This window comes from Pararge aegeria, chromosome 17 (genome assembly GCF_905163445.1).
Source record: "Pararge aegeria chromosome 17, ilParAegt1.1, whole genome shotgun sequence".
NCBI lineage: Eukaryota > Metazoa > Arthropoda > Insecta > Lepidoptera > Nymphalidae > Pararge > Pararge aegeria.
Window position 1 is genome coordinate 13,093,411 of NC_053196.1, and position 22,973 is coordinate 13,116,383.

A 22,973-nucleotide genomic window follows, 5' to 3' on the forward strand; every position below is an offset into this window, starting at 1 on the left:
TCCTTGGTTAGGGAGAATGGATTGATAGGACATACATTCAATAGAAAAGATGCGAGATGTTATCGAATAGTTATTAAAAATCTACACCACACAACTCCTCATGATGCCATAAAGGAATCAATAGAGAACACAGGCAACACTATTGCTGGCGAAATTATCAACGCTCGATATGGTCCAGAAAAAATACCAACCTCAACATTCTTTGTTAATCTCAACCCTGGACCTAACAACAAAATGGCCAAAGACATTAAATTTATTTATCACCAATCTGTTATTATCGAAGACCCTAAGAAAAGGACGACTGTGATACAGTGCCAAAGATGTCAACAATATGGACACTCAAAAAATTATTGCTTAAGACCATATAGATGTGTAAAGTGTGCACAAGGTCATAAAACGTCAGAATGTCCAAAAACTAACCGTAACACCCCAGCTACATGTGCCCTTTGCCTTGGTGCACATCCTGCAAACTATAAGGGGTGTCAAGTATATACAGAAATACTACAAAGGAAAAATAAAGTACAGTCTTACAAAATAACAAAATTTCAAGAAGATTCAGACCCTACCAAAGCAAACCATGAACAAAACAGGCCAGAAAATAAATCAGACAGGAGAACTTATGCAGAAACCTTAAAATCGCCCAAACCACATGTGAGCAGGGATAATGAGAAACCTATCAACTACTCAACACTAGAACAATTAATCTTAAAACAATCTGAAAAATTCGACTTAATCCTACAACAAATGAGCACATTGATGAGTCTCATTACCTCACTTGTAAGTAAACTATCGCTTTTAGCTCCTTAAAAATTGCAACATGGAACATCAATGGACTAGCCCCAAATAAATACGAAGTGGAAACTCTACTTCAACTTCACAAACTCGACATACTGCTTGTATCTGAGACCCATTTCACTTCTCGTAGTAAAGTAAAAATTCAATACTATGACATGTATAACACTGATCATTCTGATGGTTCTGCACATGGTGGCACTGCAATTTTTATAAAATCTTCAATAAAACATTACGAACTCCCAAATTTCAAAACTGAACATATTCAAGCTACCACTGTTTCAGTAGAGGACAAACATGGGAACTTCGCAATATCCGCTGTTTACTGCCCACCAAAACACAAAATAACCAGGGAGTTATTCTCGCAGTATCTTGTGAGCTTAGGCAATCGCTTTATAGTGGGTGGAGACTGGAATGCAAAACATGTCCACTGGGGATCTAGATTGGCGACCACTAGAGGTAGAGAACTAAAAAAAACTATAGACTCTCTACACCTTGAAACCTTGTCCCCTTCTGAACCAACATATTGGCCAACAGACAACAATAGGCAACCAGATGTGTTGGATTTCTTCATAACCAAAGGCTTAGCACGATTTTTCTTTGGCGTAGAGACGTGTTTGGATGGTTCATCTGACCACGTTCCTGTCGTCCTTACTGCTAGTACTACGGTCCTCAATTATGAAAAACCCCTAATACTCCACAATTATCGAACAGACTGGGATGCTTTTCGAGAGATACTTGAGGATACATTGCAACTTCAAGTGACCTTGAAGTCAGAAGTAGATATTGAAAATGCAACTAAGGAAATCACTATGAGAATCCAAGAAGCTTGTTGGAAGTCCACTCCTGAAATAGTACGGTTACAACCTCGTCAAAAAACTGTTCCATGGCAGATAAAATCAAAAATTCAAGAGAAAAGACGCCTCCGTAGAATATGGCACGATACTCGACATCCCGATGATAAAACTGCATTTAATAGATCTATACGAGAATTAAAAGATATGATAATTGAAGCAAATGATGCAACAAATCAAACTCGTATTGAATCACTTTCTCCTAACAAAGCCTCAAATTATTCTCTATGGAAAGAATTTAAAAACATAAGCCGACCTGTTATTGCCAAACCACCTTTAAAAGCGCATCCTTGGGCGAGAAGCCCACAAGAGAAGGCCGATTTATTTGCAAATCATCTAGCAAATATATTCATGCCAAACGCTGCATCACCAAATGTGGATGAATCTAACATAGATGAGATATTGCGCCGGGACTTTCAACTAGATCTACCGCTTGAATGTGTCACACCCAAAGAGATTCGAAGAACGGTTTGTACTCTGAAAGATAAAAAAGCCCCCGGATTTGATCTAATAGACAAAAAAGTACTTATGGAACTCCCTAGAAAGGGCTTTATGTTTCTCACTATACTTTTTAATAGTATTATTAGGATAGGATATTTCCCGCTATTGTGGAAGGTTTCACAGATAATAATGATCTGCAAACCTGGTAAACCTAATCATGATATTGTGTCTTACAGACCCATAAGTCTGCTGCCGTTACTGTCTAAGTTGTTTGAGATGATCTTATTGAAAAGGCTACTTGGCGCAATAGCTGAGAGGAAGATTCTACCAGATCATCAATTTGGCTTTAGGCGGGAACATGCGACTGTCGAACAAGTTCATCGTGTATGCCAAGTTATTAGAAAGTCCCTTGAACAGAAAGAATATTGTTCCTCCGCTTTCCTGGACATACAGCAGGCCTTTGATAAAGTTTGGCACAAAGGATTGCTATGTAAAATTAAAATGTTGCTACCACACTCTTTTTATACATTACTAAAATCTTATCTTACGTGTAGAATCTTTCAAGTTAGGGAAGGCGAATGTATGTCTGGATTCTATGATATCAATGCTGGAGTGCCTCAGGGTTCTGTATTGGGCCCAGTTCTCTACACATTATTTACTGTAGATTTACCTCAAAGTCCTGGAGTAACAGTGGCAACTTTTGCTGATGACACTGCAATACTTGCGTCTCACACAAATCCCGTTAAAGCATCTGAAATCCTACAAAAAAGCCTTCTAGAGACCCAGATGTGGATGGAGAAATGGAGAATAACAGCTAGCCCAGCAAAATCTCTGCACATAACTTTTACTCTGAGAACAGGTGATTGCCCTCCAGTTAAACTTGGTAACAACGAATTACCCCACACTCGGTGTGTAAGATACCTGGGTATGCACTTGGATCGTAAACTCACGTGGAAAAAACATATCCAAGCTAAGCGCGACGAATTAAACCTTAAATATAGAGGACTCTATTGGCTGCTTGCTAGAAACTCTAAGCTGTCTACAGACAACAAACTCCTGATATACAAAACAGTACTCAAACCCATATGGACATACGGATTACAGCTCTGGGGCTCCGCCTGCGATTCCAACATCAAAATAATCCAAAGAGCTGAAGACTCTATTCTCAAACAAATAACGAACTCCCCTTGGTTTATCAAGAACAATGAGATCCACGAGCATCTGAGGATCAGGAACGTAAAAGAAGAACTGCAACAGTGTAGTAACAACTACCAAATACGACTTAGGCACCATCCCAACCAGCTGGCAGTTCAACTCACCGTACCAGATTGTCTCAGCCGGCTAAAAAGAAAAAAAATTCTAGACCTAAATAAATGCTAAACCAGTCTTTCCTCAATATGACAATTTCCAATGGGAAATTATCATAAAATAATTAAAAATATCTATGAACACATCTGCTCATAGTCAAGGACTGATTGCAGGATAACAATAGGAAAAAAAAAAAAAAAAAGAAATATATAGAAAGAAGTAAATTGTAGAACTAAATATACTGTCTAAAACTAAAAACAATTATAGAAAGAAAAGCATACTGTGTGAGGGTGTGCTGTTTCAATACCTGAGATAATCGTTAACACTTAAAGTTTAACAATATTTAAAAACGTGTTATTGCACATGTACAAAATAACTTTCAGTTACCACATGTGTCTATAGGGGCTTTCTACGATTTGCTTGATATCAGCGGTTATCGGAGATTTTCAGGGGTCTAATATACATTTATATTGTGCTACGAGGATCATTTTTAACTAAATTCAAAAAAAGAATGTGCTACGAGGATAATTTTTAACTAAATTCAAAAAAAGAATGTGCTACGAGTATAATTTTTAACTAAATTCAAAAAAAGAATGTGCGAGGACTATTTTTGATGAAATTCAAAAAAAGAGGAGGTTCTATGTTTGCCGTAAAAATTATTAATATATAATTATTATTAATATATTATTATTAATATATAATTATATATCTAACATCTTGGAGCCATCGGTCCATCGGATCTAAAAGCTATGAGTAACTAAATATAGTTATTTATTTGAAGATTATTTTGTAAATCAATTTTGTTGGGTTAGGTTAGGCACGGATTTGGATTTATTTTGTAACATTAGGAATAACCTTTCACAACACATCCCCGGGGAGAGGATAAAATTTTTTCTTCTCCCACAGCTTTTTCTCTAAGAGCATTGGTGCACAAGTGGAAATAATATCCAAATAATACATGTGTTTTAATAAACGGGGTTAAATTTCTCCTATTCCATGTTCCCGTGCTTTATCAGGTGGACACGTTAATTATATCCCTTGTAAGGGGGTATAATCGTTGGTTATAATTTTTATCTCCTGCCCGTGATAGCCCTGCTGCGAAAGGATAAAAATTTATCTCCTCCCACAGCTTTATCAACTCTCAGAGCACTTGCGCACAAGTGGAAATATTATCCACATAACATATGTGTAATAATAAACGAGGGCAAACTTCTCCAGTTCCATGTTCGCGTGCTTTAGCTGGTGGACACGTTAATTATATATATAGGAAGTATAAGTATATAGATATATAGGAAGGAGATAAAAATTATATATATATATATATATATATATACATCATTTTTATCTCCTTCCTGTGCTAGCCCTGCAGACGGCGGCGGGTGTCTTTCGCATATCATACAGGCCTATATTGTGAGTAAGAAAATACACGACACTGGTCGCCTTTTAAAAAACTATTCTTTAATCGCTTAGGTTATAAATACCTGGCGTTTAAATACAAGCAAAACTATTTGTGCCTGCAACTAGTAGGTATATTGTATAACCGTACAAGTTTAGTTAGTGCTGGAATTACGCCACAGCACACAGGCTATCGGAATTCCTGTTTTGATTAGTTGTTTATTACCCGAAGTGTCCAATTATCGCCATTTATTACTAACGGAAACATATTTTAGCATAACGCCCTCAGGCTGTAATTCTCTGGACAATATTGATTTCATGTTCTATATCTTTATTAATCTTGCACTTAGAATGTACAACGAGGATAATTTTTAATTAAATTAAAAAAAAAAAATGTGCTACGAGGATAATTTTTAACTAAATTCAAAAAAAGAATGTGCTACGAGGACTATTTTTGATGAAATTCAAAAAAAGAGGAGGTTCTATGATTGCCGTAAAAAATACATACAGTTTATGTTCGTTCACCGATTACTGCATCAGTTGTGAACAGATTTCTATCTTAAAGTAATTCGATGTCACCATGTCAGGATCTTCCATAGAAATCGAGTGCTTTGAGTGTTTGATGAACTCTTTAAAATTTAATTCGTCTATACGTTAGTCAATGACTCTCCAGTGAAGATGCAGTCTAAGACTGTAGCAGGTTAAGCTATTTGAGGTCGGCTGTTATATTAAACCAAGCTGTCCGTTCGTGGAAATAGAAAGTTAAATTCCTTGGTGACATGTCTTTGTCGGTAGGGTGGGTGGTAACTAGCTACGGCCGAAGCCTCTCACCAGACGAAACTCTATCTCTCTCTATAGAGCGTGCTTAGCCTCAGATTTTTGTTTTCAATTTATTTCTATAAAAAAATATTTTGATCTCTTTTTCTCGATGAAATATCCAAATTGGCGTAAGAGTCACTACAAACAGAGTGGCTTCATGTAAGACTAAGTATTTATGAGGAAGAAGAAGCCAATGAAAAAAAATTGTCTGTGTGTCACTTTATAAAATCAAAACTTTTTTCCCATCAGAAAACGTTCGAAAGTGGATATGGACGGGGCATGTAATAAGAGGTATCGAGAAATAGAACAAAAATATTTTATTTTTGTACCCAATAAATAGGAAAAGGAGTCGGGATAGATAGTTGTGAAAGACGAAATAAAAACAATAGCAGGGAAAACCAGCACTAGGTAAACTTATAAACAGAAAATAATGGAAAGGAATGGATGAGGTCTTTGCCAACGTTGGGCAAACAGATTAAGTTTTCGGTGTCTTCGAGTACCAGAGTCTAACCAGAGACTAACCAGAGTATATTAATAAATTGTAAAATTCTGTGTCATAAAGGCTTTATTATTATTTTTATAGTTATAAAGACTTTATTAAGCACCTTGCTAACAGATGACAGACAGAGATCTGTCTGTGTAGTGTCTACAACTAAAGTTACATAATGAGTTTGTCAAAGATTAGATGGATAGTTCCATAATAATGATCAAATTCAGCTGTCCATCATTATGGAACGCAATCCCACTTCTTAGCATGTTTCTTTAGACAAAAGGGCATTGGCTACGTAAGAACAAGCTATTTTAAAAAAAGAACAGTGTAAAAATTACAATGCAAGAATAAACTTTAAAAAAGTTGTTGAAAAGGCAATCGTGGGTTGACATTTTCACGACAAGAAGTCACGTAGACGAAAGTTGTCGATACCATTTTGTTGGGAAAACATCCTAATTGTTTCGAAACTACGGCAATTTTGGGCACACGTGATTATTTGTTTAGAAAGTGAAACAGCGAAGGGTGGAGTGTGACGTAGGTAACAAAATTGCTGTTATGGTTTATCAAAAGAATGAAAGTTGGTTTCGCAATTGTTGACGCACTCTTTCCATTTTTGTATAATTGATTGTAGACTTCTGTAAATCACATTTTCCTAAAGCCATTATCGTTTACAGAACCATGATGGGTGGTCTGGATTTATTTTTACATACATTTCTCTAAAAGTGAATCGAATGTAAAAAAAACAAAAAGCAGGTAGAAAATTATGACTTTTGTAAAAAGTTACATAAAAAAATGGTTAAATGGTAAAATGTTACCAACCTATATTCTGTCCGTTTAGGTATCAACGCTTAAAATCGCCTGGTGACCAAGAGCTGACGCTAACGGCTAGGCATAGCAATACTAAGAAGCAGGCGTTTGAATAGTGCATTTACGACGGCTATATTTTAGCAATATAGCCAACTATGATAGGCCACGACCCTCCCTTTCGGGGCACTATGTTCGATCCCAGCACCTCTAACTTTTCGGAGTTATGTTCGTTTTAAGATATCACTGCAACGGTGAAGGAGAACATGGTGAGGAAACCTGCATGCCTGAGAGTTCTCCATAATATTCTCACAGTCGTGTGGAGTCCACCAATATGCGCTTGACAAGCTTGGTGCATGATATCCTGGTTAATAATAATATATATAATTTTTTTTTGAGATGGGACTAGACTAGGACTAGGATTTGGTTTGTATATAACTTACCAAATATATCTCATCATATCGACCCATAACCGGTCCACTACAGGGCACGGGTCTCCTACCATAACAAAAAGAGGTTAAGGCTGCCAGTCCACTAGATCCGCTCTAGAAGCAGCGGAGCCGAGGAACGGACTAATGCGGAGCGGAGTTGCGTACTGTGTTTGTCCACCGGAGCGGAGCGAGGCTGCGGAGCGAAGTGAGAGAGTAATACGAAGCGGAGTTGCTGTGTTTTTACTGTGTTGCGACGAGTGATTTCAAGCTCCGCCCCGTTTCCCCGCTCCGCTTACCGGTTTTATATGAATTTTTAAACTAGCTCACAAGTCCCTGTCTACTTAAGAGGAGCGGAGATTTTGTGCAATTCTATTGGCTAATATTTCTCTGTTTCTCGGCTCCGCTGGCTCGCTCCGCTCCGGTGGACTGGCAGCCCAAGGCCGAAGTCCACGCTGGCCCAGTGCGGACTGGTGGACTAAATATACGTCAAAAATATATTATTAAATAAAAGTAGTGTGATGTTCAAAATGGCCAGTGTATATTTTTTTTAAACGTTTTTACGTCCTGATCAATATAGCAACAGTAGCTAAGCGCGATCGCGTGGCGGTGAACGGTGGCCGATCGCGAAATTCACTTAGAGCATCGGACGCCGTCTGAATAATTTAACCAATAACAATACGAAGGCTAATTTTAGCGATAAAAAATTTACAGAAAACGTTCTGGATATTATGACCGAAGGTTCCGTATATCTTCTGTTATACCATATGGTGACGGCAGACAAGAAATCCAGTTGCCACCAACCCTCCTATTCCCGCGGGTGTCGTGCGAGTCGACTAAGGGGATATAACGAAGAAAATTAAAAAAAAAACATTTATTTAAAGTAGGCCTAATTAATAAGCGCTTTTAAAACGTCAAGTCTGTTCCACCATCTGTTCGGAAGGCAGATTCCACTGAGAAGAGCCGGCAAGGAACTCAGCAGATTGCTCTTTTCCAACATCATTTTGAAAGTTTAACAATATTTAGAATTTTTCTGTTTTGTGAGAGATGAGAGCGGAGTGGCCTGCTTCCAAGCAGCCTTGTCGTTAAGGAATTCATCAATCGTGAGGAACGGGCAGCAGGGTCCTCCGTGCTACTACTACAATCTACTGCAATCACCAACCCGTCTGTCCAGCGTGGTGATTATGACGAGATCCTCCGGTTGGAAGAGGCCTTTATTCAGGCCCAATACAGGGCACTGGTCTCCTCAATCCAAAGGGTTTAGGCCGTAGTCCACCACGCCGGCCCAGTGTGGATTGGTGGCCTTAACCCGTCTTCGTGTTGAGCATCAGAAGTGGCGATGGATGGGACACATAGTTATTATTATTATAGTTGTGGATTTATTAAGTTAGTTTTTTTTTTTTTAAACTAAGCTTAAAATGTGGTCAGTGGATGGCTACGTATTTCCGTGGTGTTACCTGGTACAAGGTGCAAACTGAAAATCAGCGCTGTATGCTCCCACTGGCGCATGCAGCACAATGCTGAGCTGGCACCTTTTTTCTAGGTTGTGCCACACATAACATATGTGGTGTTGTGAATATTGTAATGTGTGGCGCAATGTAAAAAATAAATGTTTCTTTCTTTCTTTCTTTTTTTAATAGGTCCGATGAACGTAGGACTTACGTGCTAAAGCAGTGTCGGATTGGCCACTTAACAAAAGCTGTATATTGCTACGGGCCATACGCTGCTACCATATTAGACTGTATCATCACTTACCACGAGGTGAGATTGAAACGTCAAGTATCTCCGTATGCAGTGACTCTACCAGCGTTTGTATATTCCTTAAGAATACAATATTCTGCTCTTATAAAAAATGAACACTAACTTACGATATTATGAATATTACCAGTTGAATTAATAGAACTGGAAATAATACTAGTTAAGTGGCAACGGTGGAATTCTTTTATGGCGAAAAGATTGTTTCCAAAATGTTTTGTTGACTGTTAATATTCAATCACATTTCATTTTAGGCATTTTGTTTAAATTGGTAATTGAAGTAAGTTTTTATAAGTCTAATCTAAAAGTGGGCAATGATTATGATTTGACTTAAAATAAAAAAATATTTACCACTTTCAGGAAATCAAATTCAAACTCAAAATTCATATATTTCAAGTAGCTCTAATATAAGCACTTTTGAAACGTCAAGTCTGTCTGTTTGTAGTGACTCTACCGCCGGTTCGGAAGTCAGATTCTGCCGAGAAGAAGTCGGCGAGAAACTCAGCAGTAGCTCTTTTTCACATCGTATCCATAAGGGAGATTATTTGTTACTTATCTTCTTAAAAATGACACAGAGTTAGGTGGGGTAATAGAAACATGTACAATCTACTATTTAGCTCAGAAAATAATTTGAGTCTTACAAGAAATTGTTTGATGATGTTGTTTCGAGTTAAAGGCTTTTAAAATACCTCATAACTACGTCCGAGTTGCTTACTAAATTCATCCAACTTCTACTCAACAAAATTCATCTATGTTAATTCGTCAGTTTCTAAGAGCCAGAACTATTGAAATAGGTCAGATATGCAAGAACTTAATATCTGAGAAAAGTTTATTAGTGAGCATAATCGCCAGGTTCCATTGTTTTATTCTCTTTAGGTATATATGACTTATTTTAAGTGAAAATTTGTTTATTTATTTATTTAATAAAAGCACTAACAACGTGCATATTCCACGTTTTAAAATATAGCACACACACAAAATTACGAGTGCACATAGCATTGACAAAGCGTGATGTTAACTTAATTTGCCAAAAAATTTAACTCACCGATAAGTGCTCGGTGAGATTTTTCCTAAAAGCTGTGTGTGAGTCATATCGATGCCAGGTATCTTTTTAGATAACTCGTTGTATTTCGCACATATACGGATTTAGTAAACGGTATATGAAAAAAAATTGTGAAAATTATTCTCCTGTTGTTTTTCTACAAGAACAATATGCTAACGGCAAGCGCAATAATATTATCTAGCTATTGCTCACTAAATTTTCAATAGGTCTACCCTGTGTGTTCCCGTAGGTTTTGCAACGATTAAGACGTTCCAAGAGCCAAGCGATTTAGATTCCTAGTAAGATGACTAGAAACCGAAAAAAAACCTTTTCTATCTCTTCCATCCCTAAAAGGTGCTGGCCACAGGACCGTCAAAGCGTCCAGTGTGTAAAATAAATGTACATAAACTTAATGAGCTAACGTGAGCATACCTCTTTTTGTCCCCTGACCAGCACGTTAAACAATTCAGGTTTTTTTAAATTAAGTATTTCGTGGAGAGCATTGTCCAAAAATTGTTCGCTTTTTTGTACACACTATTTACATATTATTGAAATCTCATCTTGCGTAAAGTTAAAGCCACATTTATCGCTTCAATTTTGCAACTGTGGCGAATTAATTTGTAAATTTTCAACAATTTAACGTGCATGAAGTAAGTAATCTATTGTAGGTGGCAGCCAAAAGACGAATCTTTCTCAACTGATTCCGTAAGACCATATTAAAGCAACACAGTCAAAAACTAGACAAATAAAAGACTTGTAGTGCTTTTTTCTATTTATTTCTCAGTCATTGCTGTAAGTTTTTGCTAAAAAATATAGGTTTTGCAGTTATTTTGCCTATAATAATACATACATTACATATAATAATTAATAAAACCTCCTTATTTTATAAATGTGAATATTTTATAAATGTGAATGTAAGTTTGTTTGAAATGAATGAAAAACGGATATTCGGACAGTTTTTGTTGTCTTTTCAGTTTTCACCTAAAAGATCTATATGCTTTATATAAATATATATATATATAGATATAGGGTTAAAAAATTACTTTACGTTCTATGAGGGTTCAGGATAATAAAATTGTATATAAAAAAAAAAAACATAAAATAGTCCACGGATCCCTGGGGCCTCAGTGAAGGCGATCGCTAAAGTAATTTGCGACGAGGTGACGAAGTCTGCGTGCGCCGAGCGAAAAGGAGAAATAACTTCAGAGGAAATTCTGTATTTAATGTTACGTAGAGGTACCTATTTTTATATTGTTTATCGACGACCTCCCTGACGTAGCGGTGAGCGCTGTGATTTTAAGTTGGAGGGGTAGGTGGAGTACCGGGTTCGATTCCTGGCGGGGAGGAATTTATAATTTCTGATTTTTCTTGTCTGGTCTGGTGAGAGGCTTCGATCGTAGCTAGTTACTACCCGCTCAAAGACTAACCGATTTGGGATTGATTTTATATAATTGTAATACTCCCTAGCAGTTAGCCCGCTACCATCTTAGATGGCCTAATTGATGGAAAATAGAGAACCATAGCCTTATAACAGAGCACAAATTCAAATTCAAAAATGTTTTATTCATGTAGACCTTATTACAGGCACTTATGAAGATTGATGCATTGTCGAAGATCTGTTTGGTAAGGAGTATAAGGATTGAAGAAATTATAAATTACACCATACAGATTCTCCTGCTTTTCGCGGACTATAACAAATTAAGCTAAATTTTCATAATATGTTACACTAATGTCAGTGATGGCGATAACTGAATTCGTTAACTTAAAACTAAAGCTAGGAGGGTTCCAAAAGCACCCCGGTCTAAGAAGAGCCCACAACAACCGGCTCTCTGTCTAGTTAATGTTGAGCTACGAAGTTAGAGAAATTCATACCCAAGCTTTTTTATCACTGTATTTTGTATATTATTATTCATAAATAATAATATACAAAATAGTTCATCAGATATCTTAGTACCCATAGAATTAAAAACATATCCCTCATTCAAACCAAACCGCTCATGATGAGCTTTTGCGCAGGCCCCACTCCCCCCGTGACGCCGTAGCAACCCCTCAGGTGGTTATCGGCAAGTTTCTATCCGAAAATCGAAACCACTTCACGTACTTCTCACTTCACACCCGCGGAATGTTACTAGCTCACAAACTTTTCCCATGTTTCCTATATTATGTTAAACGTTTAGAACATAAGAGGTAAAATAATTACTGTCAACTGCTGAACGGAATTAAACTTTCAAGAAACACTAAAGTTGAGTGGTTTTGATGCTTCAGTATTAGTCGTGTACACGGTTTCTGTATGTTCTTAATTCTGTGTCCTATAACACAAGGAAGGCTTACGCTGTCTGGTGCTATGTGTATTGTAGTAATCATCGTCATCATCATTTCAACCAATGGACGTCTACTGCTGGACATAGATCTTTTGTAGGGAGTTCCACAATCCACGGTCTTGGACCGCTTGCCTCCAGCGGCTCCCAGCGACACGCCTGATCTCATCTGTACACCGCGTTGGGGGCCAACTTATGCTGCGTTTACGGTTCGGCAACGGTTCTCCGAGCTATGTTCTCTGCCCATTGCCACTTCAGTTTCGGAACTCGCTGAGCTATGTCGGTAACTCTATAGAGCTCTCGTACGGATCTCCTCACTTCTGATTTGACCACGTAGAGATACTCCTAACATAGCTCTCTCCATCGCCCGCTGAGTAACTCTGAGCCTACAGCATTGTCTAATATATTTATTTATTTATGTATTTATGTTTAAATTGCTTGGCGGCACGTATTTGTCTGCAGAAAGGTAACTGGCCACAGCGGAAGCCTCCCACAAGACACCGGCGGTATACCTATCTAAAAATAAAACAAATGACACACCGCTCAAGCAAAGTACCTCATAAATCGCAATTATCGTAAACAGCCCGAACAACAAAACGGATTAGGTATACAAAGAGACGTCACAATCGCAGCGATCGACCGACAACCGTATTTTAACCATAACGATGTTCCTAGATTTACGTAAGTTTAACTAGGCTCGGTATAGAATGCATTGCGCTGCCATTCACATATCCAACTCGCTAATTAAGTCAACAACCGAGAAGAAAACTGTAGCTTTGACAACGTTACTCCATACGTAACAATCTATGGAAACGACCAGAAAATCTTGATCCTCTAACTACTCTTAGGATAAATTTACACTGGTAACTTTTGGTTCTATCGTTTATCTAAAGCTGCGTATCCATTTGAGACACTGTTGGCTTTGGAATTACAAACAGTGCCTTTCCTGATAATCATCAACAGCCAATATAAGATTTTCTTTTAACCTCCGACGTAAAAACGACGTTATTCTTAGTGTGCCTGTGTGTGTGTGCGTTTGTGTGTTCGTGTGTGCGTGTGTTTGTGTGCGTGTGTGCGTGTGTATGCGTGCGTGTGTGTGTGTTTGTAATCCCTTATCGGATCGCCACCAGAAAAAGGCGAATAACATTGCTTTATATTCTGTAGGTGGTTTCTTAAATGTTTAATGTATAGTACTAATTGGCGAACCAAGCAAACAGATATTAACTGCTTAAGCACGGTAACAAGAATAGGCGAAGTTTGCCCACGTTTAATATTACACATAAGTATATTGTTTAGATATTATTTTCACTTGTGCGCCAGTGCTCTGTTATTTATTTTTTTATTAGTAATCCAACAGCGTTACAAACTATTTTGGTTAAGGGTTTATCTTAATACTAAAATAAGGCAAATCTAGATTACATATAAAAACTGTGACAATAAAGCAATAGGTGCAAGTACAAGATATACAAAATAATCAGTTACGATATTCACAACAGCATGAATGAGTGTGAGTGGGTGTGAGTGTGCGTAAGTGTGTGCGTGTGTTGATAAGTGTGCAAACGTAGGTGCTTGGGTGCGTGTGTGAGTCTTCATTTATGTAGAAGTGCAATCTTAATCAATCTTAAATTAATGATTTCACATCATTTATTATCCTCTCGCGAAGCAGTTTAGTTATTTCATTCTTTAATTGTGTTATCGATAAATAAGTTATACAGCCAGTTTATACAGCCGTGGGAGAAGAGAGAGAGACATTTTTTATCCTTTCCTTGGGGAGATAATTATCTCCTGCCCAAGCTAACCGTGCTGATGGTGATGGAAATCATCGCCTTTAAACCCCCTGTGTCCATCAACCTAAGACATAGGTGTCTCATCTGCCTTTTCACAGCATTGCAACACTACTGCTCTGCGATGGTGGTAGGTACTTCCCCTGACGGACTCTGTCACAAAAAGCTCTGCTACTACATAAAAATGGTTGTTGCTACTGTACATAAGGTGTACAATAAAGTGTATTTTCATTTAATTTCGCTTTAACTGACAGGCATCTGGTACTTTATTCAGCAGCCGCATTATAAAATCATCATAAAAAATAAAAATAAATAAAAATAAATAAATCATATCAACCCATTACCGGCCCACAACAGGGCACGGATCTCCCCCCACAATGAGAAGGGGTTAAGGCCGTAATCCACCACGCTTGTCCAGTGCGGATTGGTGTACATGAAAGTATAACATGTTTAACCTTAATTTGCTATACTCCGTTAAAAGCAGGAGAATCGGTAATATATAATTTCATTAATCTTTATATTCCATACAGCTGCATACAGCTACACACAAGCTGCATCTTCGGCAATGAATGAATAAATGACTACACTTTTATTGTACACCACAGAGAAAATTTACAGAGATACAACGGTAGAACGTACAATTTGGCGGCCTTATCGCTAAATAACGATCTCTTAAAGGCAAACAAAGGCATACAAAAAAATGCTATACGAAATTAGTAGGTAGGGTACAACAAACATTAGTGAAATATTAGGATTTTAAACTAAATTTGCCTAAAATAAACATATAACATAGAACATAATTGAAATGAAAATGAAATAGAAAAAAAAATATGCAAAAAAAAAAAAATATTAAACATAACATATTAAAGATATGTGCAAAAATATAATATATATTCCATACACTTACACAAACATACAAACATACAAATACTCTACTATAAATACATAAATAAAAAAAATTTAAATAAATAAATAAATAATAAAAGAACTCTCAAAAATATATAGAATACGAAATAAACAAAATACATGTCAATGTACTCTCTACGCACGTTTCGCTTCGACACCGGACCATTGATATGTTGACTTTACAATGAATAATTTTTGTGACTTAACAGTTCTTATTAGCAAATTAAGCTTAATTTTCATAACATATCAAGGAATTCCTCAAAACTTATTCCTCAAAGCGGGCAGTTACCTTGGCCAACGAATTAGTTTGGCCATCCAAAGGGGCAATGCTGCCAGCATCTTAGGAACTGTGCCTCGCTGCGGTGGTTTCGAGGACGTTTTAGATTTATTTGGTTTTAAAGAGTTTATTTTATGTTATATTTATAAAACAATTCGTTTATTTTAGGTTATATTTATATTCCTCAAAATAACACGTACTTTTATTCAATTCATGTGATAATACCCGCAAATAGTAGATATCAGATAGGATCAAGTTATATTGGAGTTAGTATCAAGCGATGCCGCGCACATAGATCTACGCCTATTTAGACACGTCCAAATCGAGAAGACGCATGCGCGGTTACGCGGCCGTATAAGGCTCTCACTGTATAGAGTGAACAATAGCGCACAAATGACAATCCTGCGATTCCGCACCGCCCTCATTATGGCGCCATGCGTGTGCGCAAGTGGCTGAATGGGCCATTGCGAAGAAATCGCTTCTGTGCGGTTTACTGTTATGTTGCGGAATGTGTGATTTATGTGGGCCTTGTTAGAGGTGCGTGGACTGTTAGCACTGTTGTTCATATCAGTTGAACTTTTATAAGGGATTGTATTAAAAAGTGTATCTTTTTGTAAGTTTATCTACGGGACAATAAGTAACAAGACATTTGGTAGGAGCACCTGTTTCACCTACATATCTTAAAATATTTGCAAGTTGAAGCGGTTTTGGAAGTGATCTTGGGACAAAAATCACAACAGGGCAGTTGGTAGGAGAACCTATATAGCTCAAAGGATTAGAAAGTTCAATTTGAAAAATATAATATAGATGGAAGACAAGGTATTCGGCAAATAACTTTTTATCTCGTGCGTGCAATGCTTTTAACAACAAATATTGTGAGACGGACATTTTTCATGTCAAAATTGGCACGTTTAGAAAATGTATTATGACAAAATAAGTACTATAGCTTTAAAGTTTTTGTTTTTCATTTTTGTTTTAATTACATTATTATTATTATTTTTTTTTTTTTTGTATAATAATTGCTTGCTAGGTACTTACTCCTAAGCAATTGTGGTTAATGTTATCGTGTTATATGTATAACCAAGTTGTGGAAACTTCATTGGTCTATGTGATACAAAAATACGGCATTACTTTTATGTATAATTATACTGTTTGTTTCCCTTGAAAAGCTAATAAATAAATAAATAAATAAATATGTAACAAGGTATTTGGTAGGAGAACCTATTTCACCGACATAGCTGAAAAGATTAGCAAGAATTAATTAAAAATATGCACGAATGACAATAATTAAATAATGGTGCCATGCGTATGCGCAAGAGTGAGTCCTGCTTTTAATTTTATATAAAATTTATTACATAATAAATAAAACTTAATAATCAGCTCACTACCGTGTACACATTTCTCATGAAATGTACGCATGAAAAGTTCCATCTTGAATTTTTGACTTTGAAATATAGTTTTAAATTACACTAAAAATAAGCCCTTGACTGAAATATCTCCTGGTGGTAAGTGATGGTGGTGGTGTGGCAGCTATATTAAACCTATACCACTAATCCGAACGTACTAGAACGCTAAATCGCTTAGCAGCACGTCTGTTACGATAGGGTAGTAGCTAGGAATTAATATATTGTCTTTTTATTATAGATTCTCAATTTTTTATGATTGTATTAATTGATATTATTGTGAGCGAATTATTTTTACACCTTATCTTATAAATGTAATCTTTGAGATAAATGAACTTAGTCTCCGATAAATATTCTTAAATTAAAATAGTTTTGATATCTTTTTTGAAACGTATACATGGCAAAGCGGTAATCCTTTGCAACGACAGACGGACGTCATGACATCGTTAAATAAAGTGTGCAAATTTTCATCTAGATCGGTGCAAATTTCAACAAACAGACCGACTTTCAAATTTATAATATTAGTATGGATAATCTGTTTGAAGTCCTATAAAAACAGCACTAGCTCCCAGGGTTTTTAACGAAATCAAACAATTCCATCCATTATTTTACCTCCACTTCACCTAAATTCACGTCTCGCACTGGAGACGTAAACGAGGCTGCTCATTGAGCAGCTCGCCTAAGAGAAGGCTCTCTTGTCTGATATCCTAGCTAATATTATAATTTTTTATCCCACGAAAACACTTAGTTCCCACGCGATTTGAAAAAAAAAAAACATAATAAGCACGGACGAAAAATGCGGAAAACAGCTAATATGCAATTAATAATTGACAGACCAAGCAGATGGCCCACCTAATGGTAAGTGGAAAAACATCGGGTAAAAACCGATCAACACTTCCCACGGCATGCAAGAAACACTAGGTCTTCAAAACCGGAACAGAGCAGAACTTCTTGGGGGCAGAATTAAGCATGCCAGTCATTCTTCCCTCTTACTGTGTCACAAAATGCTCTACTACTGCTCAGAAGGGTTACGAAGGTGAAAACAATAAACATATATTTTTTTATTTATAATTTTATTTTTATAATGCGTAATTAACGGCTGAAATCACTCGTATTTTACCGGATATTTTCCGACCGACTAGTTTGCGGATGGTTATCGAAAAGGAAAACACACTTTTTGAGAACTACATATTTATATGGACCAAGGGGTCTTGTATTTGCACAATTATTGCATATACCTTCTCGCCCTTGAGACAGCTTGGCTCAATGATGCTGCGCGTTTATTCAACCCGATAGTGTATCTCATTAAGCGGGCACTCGACGTTTTACGTCATTAAATATGTAAATAGTCGGAATACGGGCGTCCATTCAAGTGACATGTCGCGTCGACGGCTTCTGTAGACCTATTAATCTGTGGAAATAACGTTATAAACATGTTAAATCGGATGAATAATATTTCTATTCTGCCATTTACATCCCATTTAAGAAAACATATAGCGTTTAGGTCATGCTGACTTCCTCGTTGGTCAAATTCTTCTTCGTCTAAGTCATACTGAATTCCTCGTTGTTCTAATAATTCTTAGTTTATGTCATACTGACTTCCTCATTGGACTAATTCTTCTTCGTTTGTGTCATACTGACTTCCTCATTGGTCTAATTCTTCTTCGTTTATGTCATACTGACTTCCTCGTTGGTCTAATTCTTCTTCGTTTACGTCATACTGAATTCCTCGATGGTCAAATTCTTCTTTGTTTATGTCATACTGACTTCCTGGTTGATCTAATTCTTCTTCGTTTATGTAATACTGAATTCTTTGTTGGTCCAAGGGGTGGGTTATGTTTTTGTAGCCCCACTCACTTATAAACAACTGCGGTTTTTAAGTGGGAGGTCCCGAGAACTATCCTCGGCATCTAGTTTGGTAAATCATAATTTTTGAATGTTCTCCGGTCTGGTGGGAGGTTTCGCCCGTGGTTAGTTACCATGCTGCCGACAATGACGTACAAAAAAGCAAACAACAAGTTAGCCGTTGAATGGAATAGAATAGAAAAACTTTATTGCAACACAACACAAAGGAAAACAGTAATAGTACTTAGTGCCAGGGTGCAATGGCGGCCTTATCACTAAAAGTGACTGTAATTTTATTTGGTGGTAAGTGATTATACATTGAACATTCTAAGATGGTAGAGAGCTAATTCATTTAAACGTCTTATCGGCGTCGTACCGGAACACTAAATCGCTTTCCCGCACGTGTTTGTTCGTAGGATGGTGCCTAGCAACAGCCGAAACCTCTCAACATACCAGACTAGATTAAATACAGAAATTATTATTCCAGAATTTCCCTCGATGAAGATAAAACCCGGGATTTCCACTTTGGAAATTATAAATTCCCAACCTAACCAGACCAGAGAAAATTTAAAAATAATAAATTCCCAATTGGCTTTCTCCGGAAAAACCTACCACGTATAAGACCACAATACTTACCATTGCGCCAGTGAGGTCGTCAAAAAGTTGTTCGACCCCTTAGTTTATGCTACGCGAGTATAAACAGTACCAACGTTAACGAGATTTCACCTGTTGAACCGATCTGATTACAATTTATATTAAATTCGCTCCGATCGTATTTATACCGGCTGATATGGGGGCATTAAAATTGAGATCACGTGGGTGGTAGCCTTGCATTCAACAGTGTTCGCGAATGGTATAACTTATGCCTACTGCTCACTCGGTCTGAGTATGAGCCAATACAAAGCCAATTCAAACCGTATACTATGTATAAGATATCTAGATGTAGACTTTATTTCGAAGCTTATAAAAGGCTAGTCAGACTATACCTATACCGTATTATGGTATTAATAAACGTAGTTTTTTACATTAAAATAACACCCCGACTTTTAATATCGTCTACATTTGATACCGATATTGAGGAAGTTGTGAAAAAATATGCATAAACATATTAAGTACATTAAGCACTTACTATTGTGCTGCAAAAGCGGTGTCCTAGTTATAAGAGTTTCAGCCTCCCTTTCCGGGTGACCTCTACACACACTCACACACACACACACTCACACAGACACACGCATACACACGCATACACACACGAACAAACGGATGTACGAGTACGTCCAACTTATAACACCCCGTCGTTTTAGCGTTATAATCATTACTTCAACCGATTGGACCGACTCGAAAAATCACTACTGTGTTTCAAGGATTTGATTGATAATTACATGTATTTTCTTTGTCTCAAAATCTTTTGCATATTGTGATGCAAAAAGCCTCCCATTGCGTGTGACCGAGTTCGATCCCCTACCTGCACTTTTTGGAGGTATGTGCGTTTTAAATTTTAGGAATTTAAAGTATGCTTTAGTTATGACAACAAACATTGTAAGGGCTGCATACATGAGAGGTCTCCATAATGTACTGAAAGATGTGTGAGGTCTACCAATACGTACTATAGATTACGGCCTAAACCCTAAATTCTAAGAGGAGCCCTTTTGTAGTGTGCCGTTAATGGGTTGTAATTTTACTGCACAGTGATTTGGAATCAATTAATAGAGATTATAACCTTTGTGTATTGAAGTTAGCCTTTAACTACAATCCTGCTATTTTTGTCGACTTCCCTGGCGAAAAGGGGTGCGCTGTGGTTTTAAGTTGGAGGTCCAGGGTTCGTTCAGTCGTTCTTTTCTGGGGCATGGGAGATTTGACAAATTATTATTTCTGAATTTTCCCTGGGCTGGTCTGGTGCGAGGCTTCGGCCGCGGCTAGTTACACCGTACCAACAAAGTCGTGTCGCTCAGCGATTTAGCGCCGTTATGATGTCGTAGAGAAACCGATTAGGGGTTAAATATAACTGCCATACTCATTAATAGGTTAGCCCGCTACCATATTAGACTGCATCATCAATCACCACCAGGTGAGATTGCAGTCTACCAATCCGCACTGGACCAGTGTGGTCTACGGCCTTAACCCCCTCTAATTGTGGGAGGAGACATGTGCTCTGTTATGTGCCGTTAATGTGGTGTTATGATGATGAGATCAAGGTCTTGCAGTTAAGGGCTAAGTTGTGATGGAATTAAAAAAAAATCCGCGGATTAACCTTTTAGGGTTTTACACTTAACCCATACAGATATCGGTTTCTACACGGCATTGTATTTGAACGCTGGGCGACTAAAGGTCTCTCCCATCGGGAGGGTTGGCCCACAGTCCCAACACTGGGCGGAATGTTTGGTGGCAGAAGTAGCACAGAGGACGCTGCTGCCCGTCCTCCGTAACATTCCTATTGATATTCCTTAATCGTCTCGTACGACACCCGAGGGAGAAGGAGGGGGGGGGGGGGGGCGGTGACAACTGCATTCCGTCCTGCTGTCACCACTCGGCTGTGGGTAGTTGGTTATATATTCGTGATATTATTTTCCATGAACTAATCTTGATGGTCTATAAACTCGAGTATAAGGAATGGAATCTCTTTTTATCCGTTAAACTTAACGCGGGACGAACGGATATCCCGCCTGGAGATCTTTAGCCATTAAAATACAGAACTATGCGAAATATTATCGAGGCGGGGGAATTTCCGCGTTACATCCATCCGATTTATTAGCGAAACTTCCATCGAATAGCCGGAGTACTTGAAGTTGCACGTAAACGGGCTATAGAATTCTTTGATGATGTCAGCTATAGCCTAGCTGGAAAAAATATAGATTATACGCAGCCTTACAATAATCACTTCTTGTCAATTGCCTACGAATCTTAAAATTCATAAATTAAGTGACACGGTGATTTTTTTTTAATTTATTTTATTTTGCTACAAGTTAGCCCTTGACTGCAATTTCCCTGATGGTCAGTGATGATACAGTTTAAGATGGCAGCTGGCTAACCTGCTAGGGAGTATGGCAGATATATTAATTTCATACTCCTAAGCAATTTCCACGCGAAACTATCGCTTAACGGCACGTTTCTGACGAGAAGGTGGTAGCTGGCCACGGCGGAAGCCTTCCTCCAATATTCCTCGGGTTCGAATCCCGTTTAAAACCCCACTTAAAATCACAGAATACAGAACATGATCGAGAACTAAAATTTAAAATGGGTGACATTTAATTATTTAACACACATTACTTAAAAAAGTTAGAGGTACATGCCCGGGTCCGAACTAAGCACTCCCGAAAGTAAAGCCGAAGTCCTAACCACTAGGCTATCGCTGCTTTTTTAGATATGTATAAAATAATTTCGCCACACCCGCAGGTTTCGTACGAGGCGAATAAGGGAATATTATAACGGAGAGCGGAGACCATCGTTTTCTGTTCTACTAACATCTAATGCGATCGCTAACCCGTCCGCCCAGCTTGGTAAATATGATATGAAAATTAAGCTTAATTTGCTATACTCCGCGAACAGCAGCAGAAACTGTATTGTGTAATTTATAATTACTTCAATCCGTATACTCCACACCAAACAGATCCCCAATGAATAATTGTTAATTGTTCACTTAACAATTATTCATTGTAAAGTTAATTGTTCACTTAACAATTAGTCATTGTAAAGTCAACATCTCCTGAGGATGCTTCGGTTTCGGAGCGAAACGTGCGTAGAGGGTACATTGCCGAGGATCTTGACTTGAGATCTCGGTGCTTCTATCCAATATTGGTTAATATGGCCAAAACCTCCCGATGGGAGAGGCCATTAGCCCAGCGGTGAACTGTTATGATAATATAATTTAATTGCCGCCGAAAAGTAAACACAAAACAATAAACATACATCAGGGGAACACAAAAGGCTCGTGTATTAATTAAGCATCGCGTGCGCATAGACAATGCCGCGTAAAGAATCAATAAGACTAAAACCGCGTTAAATCAACATTGGGAAGGCAAGACAAGAAATGTATCCCGGAATTTATGGTCGCCTACTACAGACCTGGCAAGTGTTAGAGCTGGCGTAAATGATGCGATTGTATATTTCATTGTCACTGAAGTACCATTTACATCAACGGATTGTATCTGCTATACCAAAATTCTTTGGCATTGGGTCTTACCCTCGCGTCGCTTAAAACAGTTTTGTATTAGCATAGCTGTTTATTTGACATATCATGACGTCCTAAAAGTAACAAAACATTAACAATGTTAAATTAATATTGCGATGCCAGTATGGAGGTTTTCGTTATTAG